This window comes from Carcharhinus amblyrhynchos, chromosome 5 (assembly GCF_965287045.1).
Source record: "Carcharhinus amblyrhynchos chromosome 5, sCarAmb.v2.hapA, whole genome shotgun sequence".
Taxonomy (NCBI): Eukaryota; Metazoa; Chordata; class Chondrichthyes; order Carcharhiniformes; family Carcharhinidae; genus Carcharhinus; species Carcharhinus amblyrhynchos.
The window spans coordinates 1,202,303-1,218,220 of record NC_137328.1 but is presented as its reverse complement, the minus strand read 5'-3'; the positions used below and the strand labels follow the sequence as shown (position 1 = coordinate 1,218,220).

At 47.6% G+C, this 15,918-nt stretch overlaps 1 protein-coding gene across 7 annotated transcripts in view; it reads right to left on the bottom strand.

Moving 5' to 3' along the window:
• Positions 1-15,918, bottom strand: part of bnc2 (basonuclin zinc finger protein 2) — a 449,449-nt gene that overhangs the window by 242,541 nt on the left and 190,990 nt on the right. The window lies entirely within an intron of this gene.

Genomic DNA, 15,918 nt, shown 5'->3' with positions numbered 1-15,918 from the left:
CACACACAGACTCTGACCACATGTACACACACCCATCCCATACACAGATCTACCCTATATTATACATGCACATACACCCATCCCTCATACACATACACACACTCCCACACATACACTGACAGACACAAATGTTAACACTCGACACGTTTGCTAACACATTAACACTGACACACACACACCTTGCACATACACCGAGGTTTACGACTGAGACTGGATTCTCCTCCCCACTCAACCCTCACCCCAGGCTCTATAAAAACAGTATCCCCCTGACAGCTCCCACACCTTCCTGTGCACATCGTCAGTGTTGCAGGAGATTGGAATGACAGAAGCCTTATCCTGACTGACGCGCGCACACACAGACACACCCCCAGACTAACGCGCGCACACACACACACACACTCCCAGACTGACGCGCGCACACACACACACACACACTCAGCCTGACACGCGCGCACACACACTCAGCCTGACGCGCGCGCGCACGCACACACACTCAGCCTGACGCGCGCGCGCACGCACACACACTCAGCCTGACGCGCACGCGCACACACACACACTCCCAGACTGACGCGCGCGCGCACACACACACACTCCCAGACTGACGCGCGCGCGCACACACACACACTCCCAGACTGACGCGCGCACGCACACACACACACTCAGCCTGACGCGCGCACGCACACACACACACTCAGCCTGACGCGCGCACGCACACACACACACTCAGCCTGACGCGCGCACGCACACACACACACTCAGCCTGACGCGCGCACGCACACACACACACACTCAGACTGACGCGCGCACGCACACACACACACTCAGACTGACGCGCGCACGCACACACACACACTCCCAGACTGACGCGCGCACGCACACACACACACTCCCAGACTGACGCGCACGCGTACACACACACACACACACACACACACACTCCCAGACTGATGCATGCGCACACGCACGCACACACACACACAACACAGCTGGCTGCTGAGAACCCTGCACATTCTGGAGGGTCTGGGATGGTGAGAGGTGTTTGCAATGAATCACTTTCTGCTCTTCTGGGTTTTTTCAGTTCTGGGTGGGGTGGAATGGGGAGCTGGAAGGTGTAATTCAGTCTTTAAACTAACTTCTGAAACAGTGCTACTTCTGTTCCTTCTAGGATGTGGTCTGTAAAATATGGTTTCAACCAATGCAAATATGTAATTAATTACAGACTTCTGTGATAAAAAATTTTTGTTACAATAACATTTAATTATCATTGGGAGGTGAGGCTGAGCAGAAAGTCAAAAGACGGGGAAATAGGGCAATGGATAAAAGAACAAAGAAACAAAAGGAATGGCTTCCTTTGAAAGGTGACACTAACAGAATGGAACGGGAAATCCCAAACCTTCATCCCACTCTTCCCACAATAATGACTGGAATTATCCGGATAGCGAGAACTGCTGCCATCTTTAACCAAGTAATTCGGCCAAATATCAACTTTTCATCGTTAGATGGGGGTGAGGTGTTAAGTCACGGCCCCACGGGATGGATATAAAAGATCTCGCAGCCACATGGAGAGATGGTTATTAAAGTTAAAAAAGTTTATTTAAAGTTTATTTATTAGTCACAAGTAGGCTTACATTAACACTGCAATGAAGTTACTGTGAAAATCCTAACTTCACCACACTCCACCACCGTCCGCAACAGGCTTCTTTGTTGCTGATTTTATATTTCATATTGTGATCTTTCACCAAGATATAGAATCCCTGTAGTTCAGAAGGAGGCCATTCAGCCCATCGAGCCTGCACTGACAACAATCTCACCCCGGCCCTATCCCCGTAACCCACGTCATTTACCCTGTTAATCTCCATCAAACTAAGAGGTGATTGAGCATGGCCTAACCCACATCTTTGGAGTGTGGGAGGAAACCGGAGCACCCGGAGGAAACCCATAGGGAGAACGTGCAGACTTCACACAGACAGTGACCCAAGCCGGGAATCGAACCCGGGTCCCTGGCGCTGTAAGAATAGCATTGAACAAGTGTTCCAGTTCAGATATTCCGCTGCAGCTGGAAAACCTGGTAGCCAATCAGTCGGAATCCTCCAAGTTCACCCTCCATGAATCAGAGCACACATCACTCCACATTCCCAAAACTATCCCAATAAAAAAAAGCAGCTTTCCAGAAACTAACTTAACCAGCACACATCACACCAGGCAGGAAACTGATGGTTAATTCACTGCCTTGTTCTGCATACATGTTAATTTTGTCTGTGTGGAAAAACCATTGTCCATGTGGTGGTGATTACATGCTTGATATCTCCGAAATGTGCAGCACCAGATGCCACAATGGACTCTGCTTCATAACATTTTGTAGCGGTTTCAAACCCCACCTGCAACAGATGCAGTTGTTAAACTTCATTGAGTTTATTTTGACCGTGTCGTGCCCTGGATCTGCGTACTGACTGGTCGAGGAACACCAAGGGGCAGCAGGTATTCAAACAGCTGTTCCACTGGCTGGGATGTATTGCTCACATCCCCAATCCCAGACTGTCCTGTAGCAATCGTTTTACTCGGAACACTCATTTTTTTCATTCATAGGATATGCGTATCACTGGCTGACCAGCATTTATTACCCAGCCCAAGTTGCCCAAAGGCAGTTGAGAGTCAACCACATTGCTGTGGCTCCAGAGTCACACATTGGCCAGAGCGGGTAAAGACGGCTAATGTCCTTTAGGGAAGGAAATCTGTGAATCAGATGGGTTTTTCCAACAATTGACAATGGTTTCATGGTCATCAGTAGATTCTTAATTCCAGATTTTTTTAAAATTGAATTCAAATTCCACCAGCTGCTGCAGTGAGATTCAAACCTGGTCTCCAGAACATTAGCAGGGTTTCTGGATTAATAGTCTAGCGATAAGACCACCAGGCCATCGCCTCCCCTAAATCATGGGTTGGAGATTCTCAGGAGGACAAACGGGAACACTTCAGGGAGGTCCTCAAAGCATCTAGGAAGATTCCAGTTGCATCTGCCCTGCTGACTCACAGGAGACCCTGGCTTTGTAAATGACCATACAGAGAAGGCCCATTTGGAAAGGCACCAAACACTGAGAGAATGTGACAGGAACACGCAAAGTTGCAGTCAAGATGTCAGAGGGAGTGTGCAAACCTCCAAACACCCACCTACCCAACCCTTCAAGCATCACCCGCCCCCATGTGGCAACATCTGTATTAATCAGCCATCTCTAAACCAATGGAACCAAAGTGCAAACAAGTCAACCTCAATCCTGAGTGTCTGCCCAAGAAGAAACACAGGCAGGGACCCTTGCCACAAGACACCAATCTGCGATATTCACAAGAGCAATCCTCGAGTGGCTCCTGGTTCCTGTAATGATGAACATAAGAACATAAGAAATAGGAGCAGGAGTAGGCCATCTAGCCCTTCGAGCCTGCCCCGCCATTCAATAAGATCATGGCTGATCTGTCGTGGCTCAGTTCCACATTCCCGCCCTCTCCCCATAACCCTTAATCCCCTCGCTTATCAAAAACCCATCAACCCGCGTCTTAAAAATATTTAGCGAGGCAGCCTCCACCACTTCAACGGGCAGAGAATTCCAGAGATTCACCACCCTTTGACTTAAGAAGTTCCTCCTCAACTCCGTTCTAAACGGCCCCCCCTTTATCTTGAGGCTGTGCCCTCTAGTCCTACTGTCCTTTCTGAGCGGGAAGAGTCTCTCCACCTCTATCCTATCCATCCCATTCATCATCTTATATGTCTCAATGAGATCTCCCCTCATTCTTCTAAACTCCAACGAGTACAAGCCTAGTTTATTCAGCCTCTCCTCATAGCTCAAACCCCTCAACTCCGGTATCAGCCTAGTAAACCTCCTCTGCACTCCCTCCAAGGCCAAAGTATCCTTGCGTAAGTACAGCGACCAAAACTGCACACAGTACTCCAGCTGCGGCCTCACCAATGCCCTATACAGCTGCAGCAAGACCTCCCTACTTTTATATTCAATCCCCCTCGCTATGAAGGCCAGCATCCCATTCGCCTTCCTGACCACCTGCTGCACCTGCAGGCTGGGTTTTTGCGACTCATGCACAAGGACCTCGAGGTCCCTCTGCACCGTCGCCTGCTGCAGTTTTTCGCCACGTAAGTAATAATCCTTCCTACCATTATTCCTACCAAAGTGGACCACCTCGCGCTTGCCAACATTAAATTCCATTTGCCAGTTCCTGGCCCATTCGCCCAGCCTATCTAGATCCTTCTGCAGACTCTCCACACCCTCCGCGCAATTTGCCATTCCACCAATCTTGGTGTCATCAGCAAATTTCGACACCATACACTCGGTTCCCTCCTCCAGATCATCTTTATAAATGGTAAATAGTTGAGGCCCCAGCACCGACCCCTGGGGCACATGAAGACAGCGCTGTGGAGATTATGGAGAAACTGAACACACAAAGGCAAAAAAAACTATGGGCCTCGCTATGAACTTGCTACAGTCAGCTCAAGAAGCCACACAAAGATTTAAGAGGTTCCTCAAACTATCAAGAGCAAGACTCCTTGAGGAATGACATTCTGATCATCTTTCAGTGACACAAGACAAAAATATCACAATGGATGGCAGTATAAAGACCAAGGACGCTGTCTGGTTATTAGCTACTTGCTTTGAACAGGGATCATAAAGAGAGCAGCAAAATCTCTGTATTATAGAACAGTGAATGTGCAAGTTGTTACTGCAGTTTTGTTACTGTTCACTCAGAGTCCAAGTTGCTGGGGAAATATACGCTTTTATAAACAAGTTGAAGTCTGGAGCCGTAGATGGTGATGGGGGCAGGCTCCAGTTTTGTTCCATCACACAGGTAACCAGGAATTCTTCTCACTATTTTCAATAAGGTAGCGGGGAGAATGTGAATCATGGAGATTTAGAGTTTTTAGCTCAGTCCATCTACAGGAAGAAATTTTATTCAGAAACTGCAGCGAGTTATCATTCACAAGCTGCTGCCGGAATGGGCAGTGGCACAGATTCAATCATAAAACTTTCAAAGTGGAAATTGGAAAGATCTTTGATTGGGAAAACATGCAGGGCAGGTGGAGTGGGACCAATCAAAGAGCTCCTTCCAAGAACCAGCACAGGTCCAATGGGTCGAATGACCTCTTTCTCTGCTGCTTGATTCTATCAGGTTGCATTATGAACCACCCAAGTTTGGGAGGTGACAAGTTCCTCGATTTGTGTCTTGTTCTCACTGCTAAAAAATTTCAGCAAGTTTTTTTTAAAAGGTCATTAACAAAACCAGAATATCTGATGCTGGCAAAGATAACGCCGCATTTTACAAAACCCAATGGAGGGAAAGGAAGTTTGTCTGCGAGTACAGTGCCTGCAACGGTTGGATTAATGCTGTACCTCATTACAGAATCAACAGGGGACTGCACTAACAACTTGCACATTTATATAGCAGCAGCCAAAGGGGCTGTAAATCAGAAATAAAAAAGAGAAAACACTCAGCAGGTCAGGCAGCGAGTGTTGGAGAGAAAGGCAATGAACCTTCCAGGTTGACGATGCTGAGTCGGACTCCATCCAAAACCTCCTTGTGTTAAACCTCCTCAGACTCAGAACTCACTTTCCCAACATATTCTCAAACTGGCCAGAGGAAATCCTTAAAGGAACAAACTTCACCGGCAAACATCACACCAGGCAGGCGACTGATGGTTAATCCACTGTCTTGTTCTGCATACATGTTAATCTAGTCTATATGGAAAGGCCATTGTACATGTGATTGTAATTACATGTTTGATATCTCCAACATGTGAAGCAGCGGATGCCACAATGGGCTCAGCTTTATAACATTATATTCCTGACAAGGGGCCACCACCAACCTGAAACATTAACTCCCTTTCTCCCTCCACAGATACCATCAGACCAGCTGAATACTTGCAGCATTTTGTCTTTCGATTGTATTTATATCGTGTTTTAAATGCATTAAAACATCCCGATGTGTTTTAGTCAATGAACCAACATGTGACACAGCCACGTAAGGAGATATTCGGAGAGATGAGCCCCCTGTGAATCTAGCATGGAGGAATTCTAGAATTCTGGGGTCCGTTTTTCCCACCTGTTCATCAGGATAATTAGGTTTTCAAACTTTAACCTGCCAAATTCTCCAGACGCTTTCAAGCTAAACCTCATCCCCAGACCATCCAGAGAGTGGGTGCACAAGGGTTACTGCCTGGGTAACAGAATCCAGGCAGATATTCCCAATGCAGCGCTGAGGGAGCGCCGCACCGTCGGAGGGTCAGCGCTGAGGGAGCGCCGCACCGTCGGAGGGTCAGCGCTGAGGGAGCGCCGCACCGTCGGAGGGTCAGCGCTGAGGGAGCGCCGCACCGTCGGAGGGTCAGCGCTGAGGGAGCGCCGCACCGTCGGAGGGTCAGCGCTGAGGGAGCGCCGCACCGTCGGAGGGTCAGCGCTGAGGGAGCGCCGCACCGTCGGAGGGTCAGCGCTGAGGGAGCGCCGCACCGTCGGAGGGTCAGCGCTGAGGGAGCGCCGCACTGTCGGAGGGTCAGCGCTGAGGGAGCGCCGCACCGTCGGAGGGTCAGCGCTGAGGGAGCGCCGCACTGTCAGAAGTTCAATCTCATTCTGCAGACACGGATCCTCTCTGTCCTATTACAGACAAAGAAGTCAGGTTAAAGTCTAACAGGTTTATTTTGTAGCACAAGCCACAAGCTTTTGCAGCACTGCCCTTCATCAGGTGAGTGGGAGACATGTTCACAAACAGCGCATATATAGACACAAACTCAATTTACAAGATTAGTATGGGTCACTATTACACAAACCCATGAGGAAGATTTGTCTCGTACTGTAATTTTCACGGTCCTGTAGTCTCCATTTTACAAGGACGTCACAGCAAGATTCCAACTCGGGAATCAGTTTCCAATAAAACTCAGTCACCTTAAACAGAGTAAAATTCCATTCAGTGTCCCATGGTTTTCAAACAGAGTTTCAGGAGCTCCTGGACAGCATACAAATCGAAGCCAAGTTTAATGTTTTGAGTTCCTTTCCCTCCTCTTGCCCCAGGAGCCTTCAATACCCCCACTTCCCCTCGCTAACTATTCAAAGCTTGCTGAATGTGGAGCCAGGCTCTGTGTATACGAACATGTGAACAGGAGGAGGCCATTCAGCCCCTCCAGCTTGTTCCATCATTAATTTGACCCTGACTCTAATTCTTGCCTTGATTCCATACCCTTCAATCCCCCTACCCAACACAGTCTCTGAATCTCAGTATGGACATTCCCAATACAGCTCCAGTGTCAAAAAGTTCTGCAGGAGAAAGTTCTGGATTACTCTGTGTGAAGACGTGCTTCTGGCAATCGCACTGAGTGGCCTAGCTTTAATCTTCAGGCTCTATCTCCTTATTCTGGACTCCTGCAGCAGAGGAAATACTCTTTCAGAATCCTTTAATCATACTAATTAAATCACCCTTTAATCTTCTACAGTCAGGGGACTACAACCCTCATTTCTGCAACTTGTCCTTTATAATCTGACCTTTTAGCACTGGTGTAATTCTGGTGAATGTTCACTGCACCCATTCCAAGGCCAATGTATCCTTCCTGTGGTTCAGTGCCCAGAACCAAACACAACACTCTGTCAGGGTCTGGCCTGAGTGTTATGCAGCTGCAGCCTAATTTATCCATATTTTGTACAATTGATAGAACCTTATTTCACAAAAGGAGGCCATTCACCCATCATAAACCTATGTTGGCTCTTTAAATGAAGTTGCACATTGTCCCGCAGGGCCCGTACGCACAGAGACACACAGTCCCGCAGGGCCCGTACGCACAGAGACACACAGTCCCGCAGGGCCCGTACGCACAGAGACACACAGTCCCGCAGGGCCCGTATGCACAGAGACGCAGTCCCGCAGGGCCCGTACGCACAGAGACACAGACCCACAGAGACGCAGTCCCGCAGGGCCCGTACGCACAGAGACACAGACCCACAGAGACGCAGACCCGCAGGGCCCGTACGCACAGAGACACAGACCCACAGAGACGCAGACCCGCAGGGCCCGTACGCACAGAGACACAGAGACGCAGACCCGCAGGGCCCGTACGCACAGAGACACAGACCCACAGACCCGCAGGGCCCGTACGCACAGAGACACAGACCCGCAGGGACTGTACGCACAGAGACACAGACCCGCAGGGACTGTACGCACAGAGACACAGACCCGCAGGGACTGTACGCACAGAGACACAGACCCGCAGGGACTGTACGCACAGAGACACAGACCCGCAGGGACTGTACGCACAGAGACACAGACCCGCAGGGACTGTACGCACAGAGACACAGACCCGCAGGGACTGTACGCACAGAGACACAGACCCGCAGGGACTGTACGCACAGAGACACAGACCCGCAGGGACTGCACGCACAGAGACACAGACCCGCAGGGACTGCACGCACAGAGACACAGACCCGCAGGGCCTGCACGCACAGAGACACAGACCCACAGGGCCGGTACGCACAGAGACACAGACCCGCAGGGACTGTACGCACAGAGACACAGACCCGCAGGGCCTGTACATAAAAATACAATCACACAGGGCTCTTCCACAGCAGGTGAGTGAGAGTTACAGGGTCACAAGAAAAGTTCATGCGGGTAATGCAGTGTAACCTCAGCTTCACTGACGTGGGTGCCACAGGTCAAGGCAACTGGAATAGCTCAGAGCTCTCCCCAGCCATCCTCGTAATGATGCCCAGCTTATTCTCTTTCGGATACTGACTGCATGATCAGCATTTTACACCCAATTCTATCCATCACCCATTTGTATCCTTTGCTGCGTCCCTTATTGACTTTGCCCAGATGAATAATGCTTCACAGGATGGTGTTTCTACTTGTTAGCAGCAGAAGGTCTGGTGAATCAATCAGGGTATTGAAAGTGTAGGCGAGTTGCACCAAAACCAATCACACTTGTGATTTGGGCAATCTTTTACATTGGTTCAAGACTCAGTTCATCTTCAAACCCCCCCCGACAGCCCCAAGTCAGGAGTTCAGAAATCCAATCTTCAAAATGCACCCCGTTTCCCCAAAACCACCAGCCTGGTTTTCAGAATCTGCCTTCAAATCAAAAACTATTTACATTTACTCAGAAACTGATGAATGTCCACCAATCAAACTGCTAAATCATACAGGCCATTCAGCCCATCGAGTCTGCACCGACCACAATCCCACCCAGGCCCAATTCCCGTAGCCCCACATATTTATCCTGTTAAGCCTGACACTAGGGGCAATTTAGCATGGCCAATCACCTCACTCGCACATCTCTGGGAGGAAACCGGAGCACGTGGAGGAAACCCACGCAGACATGGGGAGAACATGCAAACTCCTAGTCAGACCCCATTTGGAGTACTGTGCACAGTTCTGGTCGCCTCACTACAGGAAAGATGTGGAAACTATTGAAAGGGTGCAGAGGAGATTTACAAGGACGTTGCCTGGATTGGGAGGCTTGCCTTATGAGGATAGGTTGAGTGAGCTCGATCTTTTCTCCTTGGAGAGACGAAGGGCGATCTGATAGAGATTTATAAGATGTTCAGAGGAATAGATAGGGTGGATTCTTGGAGGCTATTTCCCAGGGCTGAAATGGTCACTACAAGAGAACACAGGTTTAAGGTGCTGGGGAGCAGGTACAGAGGAGATGTCAGGGGTAAGTTTTTCACTCAGAGGGTGGTGAGTGAGTGGAATCGGCTGCCGTCGGTGGTGGTGGAGGTGAACTCATTGGGGTCTTTTAAGAGACTTCTGGATGAGTACATGGGATTTAATGGGATTGAGGGTTATAGATAGGCCTGGTAGGTAGGGATATGATCAGCACAACTTGTGGGCCGAAGGGCCTGTTTGTGTTGTAGTGTTCTATGTTCCGTAGACAGAGGCCAGAATGGAACCTGGCGCTGCGAGGCAGCAGTGCTAACCTAGTTTGTTTATAAAGGCATTTTAAATTAGGTGGTCACAGGATGGAGGACACAATACACTCATTCCAAATACAAACAGAAAATGCTGGAAAATCTCAGCAGGTCTGACAGCATCTGTGGAGAGAGAGAGAGAACGGAACCAACATTTCCAATCTGGATCATTTAGACCCAAAACATTGGCTCTATTCTCTCTCCACAGACACTGCCAGACATGCTGAATTTTTCCATCATTTTCTGCTTTTGTTTCAGATTCCAGCGTCCGCAGTAATTCACTTTTTTCCCCTTATTCCAAACAGTCCACTTTGCTGATCAAATATTTTCAGTGATATTAACATCAATTTGCCCTCATACATACATCAAGGAATTATTTTTAATTGAAAGAAATAATTCTGAGGCTGCCCTATCCCTCTGGTTCTTGGAGATTTTACACTGCAATTATGTGACTGCATTTCAGCAGAAACTTCGAAGCCCGACCTGCTGCCTGCAATTTCATTTTGGCTTCTTGACTGCGCCCACCACGGAACGCATGAATTTTAACTTTCATCATCTAACAAGATGGGAACTTCATCGTGAATGAGCCGGGGAGGGGGGGGGTGCGGTTTAATCTGCCAGTCTACTGTTAAAGGGGCAAACAGCCTGATAAACAGGTGTGCAAGTTCACTTGCTAGAAATGTGTGGATATACAGACCATATCCTCAGTGCAAGGCGTTAGTGCTCCATCAAACTGGGGCTGACTGCAACATGTAATTCTCTCTCATTTGACAAGATATCAACGACCTGAACGCTGGTGTATTTTCTTATGCAGCAAATTGGGAAAGTCTGGAACGTAAAGAATTATGGACACAGATTCAATTGTAAATTCCAAAAGGGAATTGGATAAATACTTGATTGAAGAAATTTGCAAGACTGTGGGAATGAGCAAGCTCCAAGAAAGGGCCAACACAGACAGAATGGCTTCCTTCTGAACGGCAAGATTTGAGGATTCTGTTGCAGTAAGCTGATACGGGAATGGACTCTGCCACTACGGCAGTACAATACGTTCCTTATTATAATTCCAAAACATTCCAAGTCTGTGTGGGTTTCCTCCGGGTGCTCCAATTTCCTCCCACACTCTAAAGATGTGCTGATTAAGTTGATTAGCCATCCCTGAGGGTGGGATTGTTGTCGGTGCAGGCTCGATGGGCAGAATGGACTCCTTCTGCACAGTAGGGATTCTACAAATATCACATTTTTCTCAAAATTCAGCATCAAGACATCTTGTTATCTCCAGAATTAAGACCTGACTCTTTGCAGCAGTGTCAATATCCATCTTGCTTTCTTCATTTTAAAAAAAAGCAAAAAAAACTCCCAAGTCATTATCAAGTTTCTCACATTATCCAGTAATTTCTCACCATCTCTGATTGGAGAAGCCGCTAGGAACCATTCTGCAATTCTTTCTGTCCCAATCCATTGTTTTTGTCCCTTCTAGATCAATGCATTCCCTCATGGGCTCCTTTCTGCTCAACACTGTTCCTCCGGTCAGATCTGGAACTGAACCCTGTCCAGATGTCAAAATGGCTTTTTCTCCAAGTCATGGTGCATTCTTGTCAACTGTGCCCAGCACACCCTCTAATTCTATTTTTTACTCTCATTCTCTGCTTTCAATCTTCCTCTACACCCTCACTATTACTGTAACACTATATTCCCCATTCTCTCGTTTCCTTCTCTATGAACAATATGCTTTGTCTGCATAACGCACAAAAAACAATACTTTTCTCTGTATGTTAATACATGTGACAATAATAAATCAAATCATGGTTTAGCTGAGGGGGTGCAGCATTGTGAACCCTTCTTATAAACTCAACACAAACCCTCAAATCAAACTCTCTTCAGCAGAGTTCCAAGAACGAAGAGCACCTACAAAGCTGAGCTTGAACAGGGTTAGAGTGAATGTCACTGACCTTCAGCTTCAGTTACTGAAACATTCCTTTTAACTCTCGCTAAGGCACATCCACTGAAAGCAAACTTCTTTCTCTTTACCCCTTTGAATCACCGTGTGCAGGGAGATTGCCCAGAAGGGCACTGTGGGATTCGATTCCACTATTTTTGGGTCGAAAACTTTGCTGGGTGTATTCTATAGGCCGCCCAATAGTGACAGGGAAGTTGAAGTGCAAATAGGGAAACAGATTCTGGAGAGATGTTTTAATAACAGAGTTGTCGTGATGGGAGACTTCAATTTCCCAAACATCGACTGGAATATCCCTAGGGTAAGGGGTTTGGATGGGGAGGAGTTTGTTAGGTGTGTTCAGGAAGGTTTCCTGACACAGTACGTGGATAAGCCTATGAGGGGAGAGGCTGTATTTGACCTGGTACTGGCGAATGAACCAGGGCAGGTGATGGATCTTTCAGTAGGAGAGCATGTTGGAAATGGTGACCATAATTCTATCTCCTTCACAATTGCATTGGAACGAGATAGGATCAGGCAGGCTAGGAAGGTGTTTGTCTGGAGTAAGGGGAGATACGAAGAAGTCAGGAAGATACTTGGACAAATAAACTGGAAGGAGGCGTTCTTAGGGAAAAGTACCGAAGGAAGGTGGCAGATATTCAAGGAATGTGTGTCTGGAGCTCTGAATGACAACGTTCCAATGAGACAAGGGGGTTTTGGTAGGTCGCGGGAACCGTGGTGCACAAAGGCTGTGTTGAACCTAGTCAGGAGGAAAAGGAAGGTGTACAAGAGGTTCAGGGAATTAGGAGAGGTTAAAGATCTTGAGGAGTATAAGGACTGTAGGAAGGAACTTAAAAGGGAAATTAGGAGAGCCAGAAGGGGTCATGAGAAGACCTTGGCAGGTAAGATTAAGGAGAATCCCAAGGCCTTCTATAAATATGTGAAAGGTAAAAGGATAAGAGAAGGGATAGGACCTATAAAAGGTGAGGGGGGGAAAGGTTTGTGTGGAACCAGAAGAAATGGCAGAGGTGCTTAACAAGTACTTCGCCTCAGTATTCACAGTGGAAGCTGATCTGGGAGATTTTGTTACGGATTTGCAGCAGATGGAAAAGATTGAGTACGTGAATATTAAGGAGGAGGATGTGTTGGAACTTTTGAATTCTATCAAGGTAGATAAGTCGCCTGGACCAGATGGGATGTACCCCAGGATACTCTGGGAGGCGAGGGAAGAGATTGCAGAGCCCCTGGCGATGATCTTTGCGTCGTCAATGGAGACGGGAGAGGTTCCGGAGGATTGGAGGATTGCGGATGTAGTTCCTATTTTCAAGAAAGGGAACAGAGATAGCCCGGGAAATTACCGACCGGTGAGTCTGACCTCAGTGGTTGGTAAGCTGATGGAGAGGCTTCTGAGGGACAAGATTTACGAACATTTGGAGAGGTTTGACATGATCAGGAATAGTCAGCATGGATTTGTCAAGGGCAGGTCGTGCCTTACAAGCCTAGTTGAGTTCTTCGATAATGTGACTGAACACATTGACGAAGGAAGTGCCGTGGACGTAGTGTACATGGACTTCAGCAAGGCATTTGATAAGGTCCCCCATGCAAGGCTTCTTGAGAAGGTGAGAGGGCATGGGATCCAAGGGCCTTTGGCCTTGGGGATCCAGAACTGGCTTGCCTGCAGAAGGCAGAGAGTGGTTGTGGATGGGGCTTTTTCTGAATGGAGGTCAGTCACCAGCGGAGTGCCTCAAGGATCTGTTCTGGGACCCTTGTTGTTTGTCATTTTCATAAATGACCTGGATGAGGAAGTGGAGGGATGGGTAAGTAAGTTCGCTGATGACACGAAGGTCGGTGGTGTTGTGGATGGTCTGGAAGGATGGCAAAAGTTGCAGCAGGACATAAATAGGATGCAGGACTGGGCGGAGAAGTGGCAGATGGACTTCAACGCGGATAAATGTGTAGTCGTCCATTTTGGCAGAACCAACGGGATGAACGAGTACACTATCAAGGGCAGAAGTCTGAGTAGTGTTGAAGAGCAGAAGGATCTTGGGGTCTGGGTCCACAGGACTCTTAAATCGGCCTCGCAGGTGGAAGAGGTGGTCAAGAAGGCGTATGGTGTACTGGCCTTCATTAATCGAGGGATTGAGTTTAGGAGTCGGGAGGTAATGCTGCAACTTTATAAGACCCTTGTCAGGTCTCATTTAGAGTATTGTGCGCAGTTCTGGTCGCCTCACTATAGGAAAGATGTAGAAGCTATTGAGAGGGTACAGAGGAGATTTACAAGGATGTTGCCTGGACTGGGAGGCATGCCTTATGAAGTTAGGTTGAGGGAGCTGGGACTCTTTTCCCTGGAGAGACGAAGGTTGAGAGGCGACCTGATAGAAGTTTACAAAATGTTGAGAGGAATAGATAGGGTGGATTCTCAGAGGCTATTTCCCTGGGTTGAAATGGTTGCTACGAGAGGACACAGATTTAAGGTGCAGGGAGGGAAGTTCAGAAGTGATGTTAGGGGTAAGTTTTTCACTCAGAGGGTGGTGAGTGAGTGGAATCGGCTGCCGTCAGTGGTGGTGGAGGCGAACTCGCTGGGGTCTTTTAAAAGACTTCTGGATGAGTATATGGGGTTTAATGAGATTGAGGGTTATAGATAGGTCTGTAGGTTGGTAGGTGTTGATGTGATCGGCGCAACTCGTGGGCCGAAGGGCCTGTTTGTGCTGTAGTGTTCTATGTTCTATTCCCCAGAAACCCAATTACACCAAGACACTCTCTCCAACAGGACAAACTTCTCATTTCCTTTGTCCATTTCATTCAAAATCCCCAAAAAACCTCAATCAAATCATTCCATCACCTTCTGAATCTCAGGGCACACAAACCTGGTGCCCGTAACCCAGCCTTTTGCTTCCAAAACTTAATTGGAAAATTAAACTAATCAGCAGGAACTTTACCCAACTCAAAACCACACATGGGAAGTGGGGGTCATGAGGGTAAGCATTGCGAAGGGGATGTACAAGGGGTCTGGGTGGCAAAAGAAAAGCCTGGGGCGTTGAGAAGAGGAGGGGGCTGGGGTCAGGGGGTAATAGAGAGTTCGGGGAAGGGAGGGGTGAGTGTTGCAAGGGGGTTTCAGAAGGAGGTTGGAAGATGTAGTTTTAGCCATTGTCAACCCTAGTTCCAAACTGAATCGCATTATCCTGTGCTGTCTGCACACTACTGGAACTTTTTGTTGTGAATTAGTGAGAAAGTAAAAGGGCTCAATGTTGCAGTGTTGCTAATATTCAGGACTAAGCTGTTCTCTGCACTGACTTTCAAGGCGTTGAGAGCAAGAACAGCAAATGGTATTTCACAGGACGATTACACTGCACACCAAGATGCACAGGGCAAGTTACAAGAGACAATCGGGGCACTGGGTTTTTTTTAAAAACTGATACGATAAGAGTTCCGACGTCAGCGTTAAAATGAAGATAGTTTTGAACTTTTGTAAAATTTAGACGTGAAAGAGTAGTCCCAGCTTCTCAAACATTGGGATGAAACAGAGATCTTACACACCAGGGAAAAGGAACACAGTTAATATGAAATAGAAGGCATTACTTTCCCAGGTACAGTGAAAGTTATCAGGAGGTTTAATATCAAGTGTGAAAAGTGGAAAGTACTAACAACATTCCAAAAAATACTAATTGAAGGGGTGGTGGGAGAAGAAATAAATCCAACTATCACTGGAGAAAAGTTTCTTGGGAAACTAATGAGCTAAAGGCCAATAAGTCCCGTGGACTTGAAGGGTTGCACCTCAGGATATCATAAATAGTGAATGCACTGGTAGTAATCTTCTAAGAATCCTTCAATTCTGGAAAAGTCCCAGTGGATTGGAGAACTGCCTTTACTCAGAAAGGGAGAGAGACAAGAAGAGGTAACACTCAGTCAGTTAGCTATCTGCTTTTGGGAAAATGTTAAAGTAAAGGATGCAATAGCAAAGCATTTAGAAATGCATCATATAATCTAACAGAGTCAGCTTGGCTTCATGAAGGGAAATCATGTCCGATAAATCTATTAGAATTC